The sequence below is a fragment of the Platichthys flesus genome, chromosome 14, assembly GCF_949316205.1.
Source record: "Platichthys flesus chromosome 14, fPlaFle2.1, whole genome shotgun sequence".
Lineage (NCBI taxonomy): Eukaryota > Metazoa > Chordata > Actinopteri > Pleuronectiformes > Pleuronectidae > Platichthys > Platichthys flesus.
In genome coordinates this window covers 22,897,863-22,909,602 of record NC_084958.1, presented here as the reverse complement: position 1 = coordinate 22,909,602, position 11,740 = coordinate 22,897,863, and positions in this window count along the sequence as shown.

Below are 11,740 nucleotides of genomic sequence, written 5' to 3'. Positions count from 1 at the left end.
GAAAACAATCGGTTTATATTTTGCTTTACTTCATTTTCAGTGTGCTTCAGTCTTTCTTCCTGCAGGAGTCGCTGTAGGATAACGTTCTGTCCACTTCACCCCATGAGGCAAAAGTTAAAACACAGTCAGACACAGACCATAATACACTTCAGATGGTCATATCATTATTAAATGTTATTGTTCTCTCTATTCAGTGCGTGGTCGTCTGGTCCCATTCAAGTGAATTTAGGGGTTTGCACCTTTTTAATAAAATGTCAGGTCTGGAAACTGGATCTAAGGGAATTAAGCAGGATTATTGAGTCAGTTGATATTTTTGCTGATGTTTATTTTCTGTAAAACCAGGTGGAGGATGGAGACATGGACCTGGAGACAGAGATCTGGACAAAGGGCAGATTTCTGTCACTTTCTTCAGCTATAACCAGACACATGGTTTAATCTGGTGAGGTTTGATTGAATGGGCCTGAAGAGGAAGATGTGTGTGTCTCCAGTTTGTGTTTCAACCTCACGTGTGTGTGTACAAACTCAAAAAGCCATTATTATGCATCACCTGGTTGATCCTCAATTCAAATGGAGCATTTCAGGAGCATCTTCCACGGCTTCGTACACATTCTGTTGGACTAAGGGTCACAGAGTTTGAACAAAGCTCCGCCTCCACCAGCTCGCCTCTGTACGTTCGGCTGGTTGAGTCTGACAGGGTATGAAATTATGAGATCAAAGCACTGACCTGAAATCAGCCGGTAAATTTGTTTTATTACAGGAGGAGGTGGTTTGTGAATAATCTGTGTACATTAGGCGTGCTCTCTGTTTCAGGGGGCCCCCCCTCCTGTGCAGAGACTTTTTTCAACAGTTGTAATGGAGGTAAAAGCTCAAACCTTCCCCGTGGCCCTTAGAGATTATTCCAGAAAGGAGGATCTATTTACTGCAGACCCACCACGGTGCCATCCTACAGGACTGAAAGAGTCAGTTCTCCTCATGGTTTGGACTCTCCGGCACAATGTGAGACTTCTTTCCTACGTGCTGAAACCACCGCGGCTGCACTGACAGCAGCAGCGGACCGCCTTCCTGTTTTCCAGAGTCTTTTGAGGCGCCCACGGTCATCCCTTGTGTTTCCGCTGACAGCATGTGGGAGATTTTCCAGCAGCTTGAATAGGAGGCTTTGGCGAAGGAGGCAGGAGGGTTTCTGACGGAGCAGCGAGCTCCACTCGGCCTCTGCACGCTCATTATCAGCTAAAAAACCTTGATCACACAAAGTGGAGTGAGGCAAACACACTCATCTTGAAAATCTGATTCTCGTGAAAGCAAAACGTGGCCATGAGGTGATGTAATTTGGTTTCATGTATGTTTTAAGTGACATTAAAACAGAGATTTCATAATGTCCCTATTCCATGAAGCCTCAGAACAATCTACAAGTTGGGATTTTTATGTTTCAAAGTTAAAGAGAGAAGAGAAACATGTTGGCAGCCTGAATCGAGCCTCGTTAATTTGATGTTGTGAACGAGAGCACGACACAGGAGTGATCAATCAGAAGTATGAAAGTATGAGATCTCACGGGAATAAAAACTCTTGAGTTTTATTCCCACATGTTTGTTACATCGTTGTTTACCAGGAAGGAAAGGGCTGACATAGAAAAAGACATTTTCCTTTTGTGTTTACAGCGTAATAAAAAATAAAAGTACCTTCATCAATTAAAATGGAAAATCGAATAAAACACGGTCACAAAATAAAAACCCACGCAGGTGAAACACAAAGTTTTGCAATTTATTCATATGTGGGATTATACTGTAGTGTGGAAAATTAGCAAACAAGCTGAAACAGACTTCTTTAATTTCATGGTGACTTTAAGGTCAAGTGAAGGATTACATACGCCTCTATAGGGTTGAGCAAACTCTCCCTCTGCTCTTAAAGCCCTTATTTGAATAAAGTAATGAATGCATGATGGTCAAGTTATAAATGAGACAGTTTTGTTTTCAGGAAAAGTTGATATTTTCACATTTGACGATGTGGCTGGGTTCAACACAGCTTCAAATGGAAAGGAAATAAACTTTCCAGCATATTTGAGATGATGGGAAAAATGTAATCCCTCCATACATGCAGTACTGTATGCTGTGTAGTCGGAGGTGTGAGTGACAGGTGGCATGATGCTGTTGATGTGCTCTTTCCTTCAGGTAATCCACAAGATTTTATAAAGGTCTGGACTGTCCAGACGCCGATTCATCCAGTTTAAGCTATCCATCAGTGTCAGAGGGAAAACAAAAGCTCTCCTTCCCCAATACACGTGTTACCAGTGACAGACTGGGAAGGTTTCCTCCTGCAGCAACAACATGCTCCATATTCTCAGTTTTATATACGGGGGGGGGAGGGGGGGTGGAATAATCCAGTTCACAGAGGCTGGGTTAGTTCCAGAGAAAGGAAATCATTGTGGAAAGCACTTTCTTGTTCTGACGTGACAATGCCCCCGTGCACAAAGCCAGGTTCATTAAGATCCTCCACCGCCCTGCACCCAGCTCCGGTCCCGACCACCTCCAGCGATGCAGAGATGAACTGGGTGCAGACCTGAGATCAGTGTTGAACCTCACTAATGCTCATCTGGCCGAATGGAAGAAAGATCCCTGCAGGAGGGAAGGAGGCTGCTTGAGCCACGGATCAACCCCCATGGTTTGAGACCTTCTTTGGACAGACGGGGGGGGGGGGGGGGGGGGGGGGGGTCTGTGCAACATCAGCAGTAATGTGGGTGAAGGAGAATAACCACAAGAGAAAGCTCCTCCTATCTCAGACTCCTGCTGCCATGCTGTCCAGTGCCAAACACCATGGCCGACAGACATCATCACCAACACCTGCACCAAAAGCTGCTGATATAATTTGCTGCACAGGATAAATTGGAAGTAAATCAACAATCATGACATTTCTATCTTTGTTTGACAGGCTGGTTTGTGCAGTAACCGCCCTCAGTGCACTGCACCTCCTGCTGTATCAGCACTGAGGTTTATCACACTACGCCCTCACCACGGCTTTATCACTCCCTTCACAAAGGGCAAATAAAGGTTGGGTATTTGATAAAATAAATTATCACGGGCTGTTTACTTTTAGCCTGGTCCATCTATGGAAGGCAGAGCTTCCTCCCTCAGCCGCCAGCAGCTGCACCGGGTCACCGGAGGGAGCTGCTGCAGATGTTTGTAATGTTGAGATATTGAACAATAATCTACCGACATTTGTTGTCTCTCTGAAATTGGCTGATTTGGGGAAAATGTGCTTTGGAATCAAGCTGTTTCCAGGCTGTAATAACAGGGTAGTGGATAAAAGTCAGAAGTTATCAGTGCAAAAAACACTGAGGCCGAAAACAATGACTTAAAACGTTCAGCCGGATGTCCTCACTCGGGATCTGTGTCCCCCCCACAGTTTCCCATGCAGATGTTTAAACAGGTAAATATTCTGTACATGCAAAAGAGCTCAGATTGTGTGTGTGGACACGTGTTGTGATAAAGAAAGGACGGAGTCTAATGAACCTATAGAGCTGCTCTCAGAACACAAGTCCCACCGGGCTCTTTGCTCGGCCACTCGCCGATCTGACACCTCTTTGCTCTTTTTGCACCGAAATGTCAATCTCTCCCCAGACCTTTTCATTAGTGCACATTTTAGATGGATAGTCATCCCCGGGTCTGCACTCCCATCCCATCCACTTTGCTCCTCACCTCTGGGGCCAATTAGGGCACTGGAGCTGAAGATAAATGAACCGCGCTGGCAAAACAGCGTTTACTTCAAAACCTCGCGCCTAATTTGAAGATCTCTGCCTCTGATCTGAAGTCGTATTAGCCGGTTGATGTTCCTTTTGATCTGGCAGGTTTTGCATTTGTGGCCAGTTTATTGAGCGGAGACTCCAGAGGAACACTGAGAGTTAAGTGTGTGGACACTGGGTGCACACACACACACACAGACAGACACACACCCACACCTAAACACACACGAGGAAAGCTCATGTGCAGTGTTACACAGAAACATAAAGCTTTATCTTGTCCACTCCCTTGAAAAGTCAATGCCCCATGCAGACAATTACACACCCAGCACATGTAGAGACATCTACACGTGTGTGTGTGTCTGTGACGACTCTCATTAACAGGGCAGGTTAGCATGAGAGCCACAGCTACCTGCCCAACCAGATCATTCACCAGATTCTTAAAAGTTCATTCTGGGTCATTAAAAGCTCAGTTTCTATCAGTACTGATCACACGGGTTGTTAAACAGTCATCAGACGCTCCCTCACTTCACTGTGTGGAGGGCGTTCGACTCTCTGCTGTGCACACTTTAGTTTTTAACAGGTTTCTTATCGCTCGGTTTTCTTGCAAGAAAGTAAGAAGTTAGAAGCATCCTCCAAAAATCTCTTTTCAACAGACATAGGAAGGCTAGAAGGATGATCCTGAAAGTCTACAGCTGCTCATTAATACTAAATGAAAACGCACGTTGACACCTTTCACCTTTCAGTTCGTTCCTGACCTTGGAAACAGTCGTAACTCGGGTTCGTTTCCTGGCTCTCAGTTAAATCCAGAGGAGGTAGATCGAGTGCTTGACACTAACCTGGACGAATCGTCTCGACGGGTCACCTGGACGGACACTGTCCCTCGTCCCTCAGAGACAGATCCAGAAACAGCCTCCGCCTCGGCTGCCTTTCATTTTCTGCATTTTCGAGTACACACACACACACACACACACTCACACACAACCTGAGAAACACACACTGTTGCCATTTGAGCAGCGGTGAACCACATACTGTGTCTACCGTGCAAAGGGAAATCAATAACAAGTGAGGCCACTGGGTTCAAAACATTATTGGCTGTGAATTCTCTTGTTCAGGTGTTGTGGCTTTGGTCTATTGAGCTGCTGGCCGGCTGCTAATGGCCCCGGAGTGTGTGCATGTGCTGCCGCCGAGCTGGTTTGAGTGGGATTGATTCCCGTTCTTCCGCTCGGAATATCTGAACACAGTGTTTTGCTTTTTTTATGATCCTAATTAGAACTCATTAAGAAACCTCAACACTGTGAGCAATGTCCCAAAGACTAAATCAGTTGGGCCTCATTTATGCTTCCTTCACAGAAAGAGACGATTCAGTTTTAAACGATGTAACCGTCACTGCTTCCTGCACGTTGGTGTGGTCGGTAAGTACTGGAATCCACTAGAGGGCAGTGCAGAGTCTAACGTTTCTGACAATAACAAACATCGATAGCTTCGGTTGCCAGCAGGTCAAATGTCGCGTGGACCTGAAAACAACTTTAAAAACGATCACTTTTGGCCCCAGAGACTAATTTGTTTTCTAACGATGATGGATAATGTAACTTTTAAAAAGACACAAAAGCAGGTTGTATCATCATGTAGATGCTCGAAGATTCTTAACAACTTACAAAGTTCTCCAGAGGACGTCTCACAAATAAAGTTAACAGATAGGAGACACAACATAAAACTTCTCCTTTAATACTTTGCATCAAATTAAGTAAATAAATTGAAATTGAAAGAATATTTGAAATAAGGAGTTCCATGACTTCAATCTGTTTGTCCATCCGTCCATCCACATGACATTTTCTCTGAGGTCTGGGGAATAAATGAAGGCTCATATCGTTCTCTTCAGTGTGTGCTCAGTCTTTTTTTCTCCTTCCTGTTTGAGGAGACTTCCCAGAAGCCTCGGCTGCGACCTCTGGAGAGGACGGATAATAACTTCACTGCAATGAATGTTCAAAGTTAGTTTGCCCTCCACCCACAGCGATATCTCCAATTTCTGCGTTCGCTTTCAAGCTCGCGCTCTCCCACTCCCTCAGACTCTCTCTCTCCCCCCCCTCCCCCCCCCCACCCCCCCTCTCTCTCAAACACACACAGGGTCTATCTCTACATCTCTGTCTACATGTGATCCAGCCTGTTCCTGCAAAGGACTTTTTACATATTCTTCTGCAGGTATGACTTGCAGAAAAGTAAATCTTAAAATAAAGTTTATTATCCGACATATTCCCCTCATTTACAAATTGTTTTACATATTCTGAGTTCAACCAAATCCACTGGAATGTGGAATGTGTCAGTTTTGAGTTGGAGACGCGACAGTTGTTCTAAAAACCGAGGAATGAACGTGTGAGTTCTGCGGTCGTGGAATTTGTGACAATCATCCCCCGACTCAGCATCTGCCTGTTTTCTTTAAGCCTCTTTAAACTCGCTGCTTCACATCCACTTTGACGTGTTTGTTATGAGATCCGGACTCGGACTCGGATCGTGTTTGTTTCCAGGAGCAGCAGCAGCAGCCGAAAAGAAGAAATCTCAGTTTAATCCACCGTGTCAGCAGCAGACAGGACGGACGAGGTCGGTCGGTCGTGAAGACAGAACATCTCTTCTTCTGTGTCCTCAGATAAACACCAGATTGTTTGGATTATTCCATTTTTTCTATTTCACCATATTGGACTGACCCAGACATCCGTGGGAACCAGAGAAGCTGATCTCTGTCATTCCAACAACATTCATTGAGTCACTTCCACTTCCTCACTTCCAGTTGATCTTCAAAGCAAAAACACAACATCTGTTTTGTTTCTGCAATGATTCCTATCGAGCGTGAGCTTTTATTTTGAAAAGCTGTGGACTCGGGTCTGAAGATTGGCATCGTTTGTTCAACAGACTGTGAAATAGCAGGAAATCAGCTAATTCAGTAAGTCTATATTTAGATGTATATTTCCTTTTCATTTCTCTTTGTTCTGCTGCGGGACGAAAACACTTTGAACACCTTGTTTTATTATTTCATCCAAGAACGTTTCGCTTTGACGTTGTTGTTGTTTTTTCCTGTTTGTCAAAACGTAACCTACATTCTGCACTTGGCAGATTCTTCTTCTCTGAACACCTGTCGGGCGGATGAAGTCGGTGAGTGGAGCTCGAGTGCAGATTGACAGGTGTGTGCACACAAACACACACACACATACACACACACTAACACACTCCACCTGCTGCAGTCTCCCTGTAACCTCGCTGAGTGTTTTCATATCTGCCAATATGTTTTCTGTGTCACACTTCTGAAGTCGTGGCGTCAGATTTCACAGAAGTGGATTTTTTTTTTCTTTTCTTTTATTGTTTTGTGTCGCCTACACCCCCCCCGACCCACACGCCCTACACAACAATGTCAATTTAGCATGCACTGCTCATCAGAAGCCACCTTGTCTGCTGAACACAAACCTCCTCTTTCTGAGCCTGGCTGTTGTCATACGTTTAAATTATTCACCCCCAATTTTAATAGACAGGAATATGATTATATAGTTTGACAATGAAGTGGAGGGGGCGGGGGGGGGGGGCAGAGGATGTGTGGTGGTGGTTGTGGTGTCGTTGGTGGTGGTGGTGGTGTCGGGGGGAGATCCTCCAAAATTCATTTCAAACATTCATGCATATTTAATGGGTCGGGTGCCAAGACTTCACACGGCAGCATAATCCCAATATGCGGCAAGTCGTTATCGCTGTCATAGGCAATATGCAATAATTCTGCCACAGTGAACCTCTGTGGAGAAACCAACTGGTGTTCAGCCGCCGAGGGAGGAAGAAAACACGGCTTCAGAAGTCAAAACCCACTGGAACACACACACACACACACACACACACACACACACACACACACACACACACACACATTTGGATTCCTTCACTCTACTCGACTGCACTCCTGTCCTCTCTGTTGCCATCTCTGCTTTCTGATGGGAGTAAATGGTTGATGCGTGGGTGAGGCGTCCCACCCCCCCCCCCCCCCCCCCCCCCCCCCCCAACCTCTCGACAACCCCCAGCACTTCATAGAGGGGTAACTCACACTCTTTCACCAAAACTCTTGAGACTTTATCTAAGAAGAGAAATATTCATCAAATGAGGACATTGGTAAATGCAGAAACATTTCCTCTCTCGCACTTTTTGTGTGTGTGTGTGTGTGTGTGTGTGTGTGTGTGTGTGTGTGTGTCTTTTCCCGGTGGAAACTTTTAATTGCACGCTCTCTGGTGTCCCCCCCCCGATTGTGGAGAACATGTGAGAGAAAGTGTCTTCAGTGTCCCGGTAAGACACGTGAGCCGACACCAACAACCCCCCCGAAACTGAAGCAGCTGAATGGAACTCATCTTCTGATTGTGTTCTGGAATCGAACACTCTGTAGTTTTATATTCATTAACACCTCCATACGAGCATCTCCTGAAGTGTGTGTGTGTGTGTGTGTGTGTGTGTGTGTGTGTCGTCATGTGCTCGTTATGAGATCATGGTGCTGGTGGCCTCCTCGCCACTGAGCTCATAGATCATTCATTAGCCTGGTTCAGTCAACACACAGGTTAGCCAGTATATATATATAGATCACACCTTTTATTTTGCTGCAGCGAACAGTGGAAGATGAACTGGATCATGAGTTCCTCCAGCGATGGCAAAACGCAACAGAAAGAAAAGAAGAGCGGCAGGGGAAGGTCAGCGGAGGCCCGCCCCCACACCCGATTGATTGACAGATGATCTGTGGGAAGGGAGGCCTGAAGAGCGACGAGCCAGGAAGTGTCATTTTTATTTCTTCAATGAATTCTGTCACATTGACGGACAACACAATACAGAACACACAACACAATACAGAACACACAACACAATACAGAACAGAGCAGAGCACACAACACATTTTGAAGATATTGCTGAGATGCATGAATGAATGAGATGATTTAGAAAATATGCTGAAAATAAAAAAATTCTCATTATGGTCCACCACACTGTGAAGATTTTATGTAAATCGAATGATAGTTGCAAAACAAAAGCTTACTTCCTGTTGCCATTAGGTGGCGCAATCATTATTATTACATACAGACACATGTATCTGTTACCACAATTTTGTGTCAATTGGACAATGTTACCACAATTTTATTTTCACACTGATCAGTAGGTGGCGCTATGACCCTGAACTAATATTAATATATGGATGTATTCAGATCACGATTGTGATCATAGGTCAGTAGTTCTGTGCCGGTTGGACAATGCAAAGTGGATTTACAAAGTACTCAGTAGGTGGCGCTATCTCCGTCTTGTTGTGATGACACTCATGTCCATATGAAGTGGAAAATGGCCACCAAATCCAAAATGGCGGGCTTACTGTTGCGTTTTTTCCCATTGCACAATCTGACTTCTTTTCTTTGTGTATTCGTGATACACATGGGCCACGCTTTTTGCGAAGATTGGTGAATTCTAACTGAGGGGCTTTTCCTTAGATGGCGCTGTTGAGCCATTTTGCCACGCCCATTTCAAATTACTCCAGAATACAATTACTTTTTGGGGTTTCGAATTTCCTGCAGACTTTGGTAAGAATTTGAGCATCTAGGCCTGAAAAAGCCCAAAAAGCGAAATACAAAATCCTTCGAAATACAACAGGGCCTCCCACCATCGGTGCTCGGAGCCTAAAAAGAAGAAAGAGATTTAGAATGTTTCTTAAAACACCAGCTTGCTCAGTACGTCTCTGCTGAGGAGGATGTTTCCTGCTCGGGCCCCGACGTGCAGCACTGACTTTCCATCTGCTCGTGTAGAAACAGCTCGACAGGTTTTAAAGTTCAACACCAATCAACGTTCACATTTAAAGTTCCGACGTGTGCGACTTCTCTTCCCTTCACTGAGTCTGTGGGTCGAAGTGAGAGCAGATCACACTCTGCTTTTTAAATAACAAGGCAGGAAATTACCCTTTTCATCCTCTGCTGAACAGAATCGTGGGGAATTGACAAGTGGTTAGCAGCCGGCGAGGACACACCGCACCAACTGGGCTGGTAATATGAGAAAACTGCAAATTCAACCCTTAACAAGACATTTAGAGAAACTCATGAATACTTCGGCTTTTCTTTCTTTTTCTTTTTTCTCCTGTCCTCCAAAAAGTGACATTTGAGAAAGTGTCCTTCAGAGTTGGGGTGGTGAAACTCCTGGCTGGTTAAACGCTCCCAACAAGCCCCCAGTCGCCCGTTGGAGGAGCGGTGTCCAGCAGCCACCTGCTTCCCATGAGCCTCTGGTGGGCTGTTGGCCTCCGCTCAGAAGCGTCTGGGAAATTACACATGTCAGGTCCGACCTGGACGGGCATGTAATGGGCAGCTCGCATAATTAACCCGGAGGACGTTTATTAGTCCCAACAGCGTCGTTCGCTCAGTGTCGGGGGGGGGCGAGGGGAGTGTGTGTGTGTGTGTGTGTGTCTGTGTGTGTGAGAGACGGTGGAAGGTGTGCCCGAGTATACGCTGGTGTGCTGTGATCTAAGTGAGGACCAATTGGAGACAATTAAGGGGGACACTGTTGGAGCGCTCCAGACAGTGAGGGGGCTGTGGGTGTATTACTGAGATGGGAGAGGGGGGAGGGGGAGGGGGGGGGGAGACATTTATTTCAAGGTGATGACATTTTGGAAGCCGAGGAGGATTTGTATGAAACCTTTTTATGAAATGAGGAAATAAGGAATAATCTGGTGTTAGGAAACAGTAAAGCCTCCGCGGACCGGACCCGTCTCTTCTCGACTCCTTGGCACGTTCTGCAAAGGATGCGTCCCCTGGACTTGGACACAGCTTTGTGAGGACATACCTGATGTGTGTGTGCACCCCCCCCTCCCCCGCTCTGAGTCTCACATCATACTCTGCTTCCGAAGCCTCTCATTCATATTCAGCTTCACTCACGACTTAGTTCCATCAATCACTTCCTCCGCGACGACAACAAAGTGAATCTCGTTTGTGAAGCGAAACAATTACCGCGGCTCTGTCATAGATCGGTCTGCCGAGCGCAGCCTCCTCTGAAAGTGTGCCAGGCTTTTGATGCCCCCCCCCCCCCCCCGCTCCTCCTCCTCCTCCTCCCAAACCAGCCTCCCCTGTCTCACCCGTCTCACGGAGGTGTTGGCCGGCTATCGCTGCTGGCCAGTCGTCCTGCTGTTTGAGATGTGCTCCCTGTGCTTCCGTCTGGAGGGAAGCTGTGACAGGCTTATCTCCCCCCCCCCCTCCCCCCCGACGCTCACTCACCTGGAAAAAAGGAGGAAGAGAAAAAAGCTGAAGGGTTTTTGCAGCTTTACCAAACACCGAATTTCCTCCCGAGTTGAAACCAACCCTGGGAGAAAAAATGTGATTTGAAGAGATCTCCTCCATAGGGGAATCACGTCTGAACGCTGAGAGGTGCTGGGGGAGGGAGGAGACACTTATGAGACATATGGAAGAAGGATGAATAAAGTTATTACAAATATTGGATTTGACGATTCAACGAACCCCCGATTGTAAAGAAAAGACGCAGACGCATAAGGTTTAATTTGATCACACCTCAGCTGACTTGTTTTAATCCTTGGATCGAGACATAACGACCTGCAGAGAACCGGCAGAAGGTTTTTAAACGTTTAAATGCTCGTCTGTGATGCATCACCACCTCTCCCAACATGTTCACCCGACAGCTTTCATTATCCTCTCTCAGGTGCCCATATAAAAGCTGCAGTGATTTTAATATCAGTGTGGAAACGAGCAGCAGCCTGAAGCGGGAGCCTCGTCCTCCTCCCGTTATTACTCGTTACCTTTCTGCTCAGAGACGCCTGCACTCTGGATGTTGACTGCTGCTTTGTGTGAGAACAACTTATCACATGCTGTGCGTAGGGCAACAAGTCCTGAGGGCAAATGAAAAATCATCATAGTTATGATAATCATGTAGCGGAGCGTTTGGGTGTATCATAGGTCCGCCATAGGTCCGCCATAGGTCCCCCTTTCAAAATAAGAGTCACTACCAACAACCCGCTTAGAG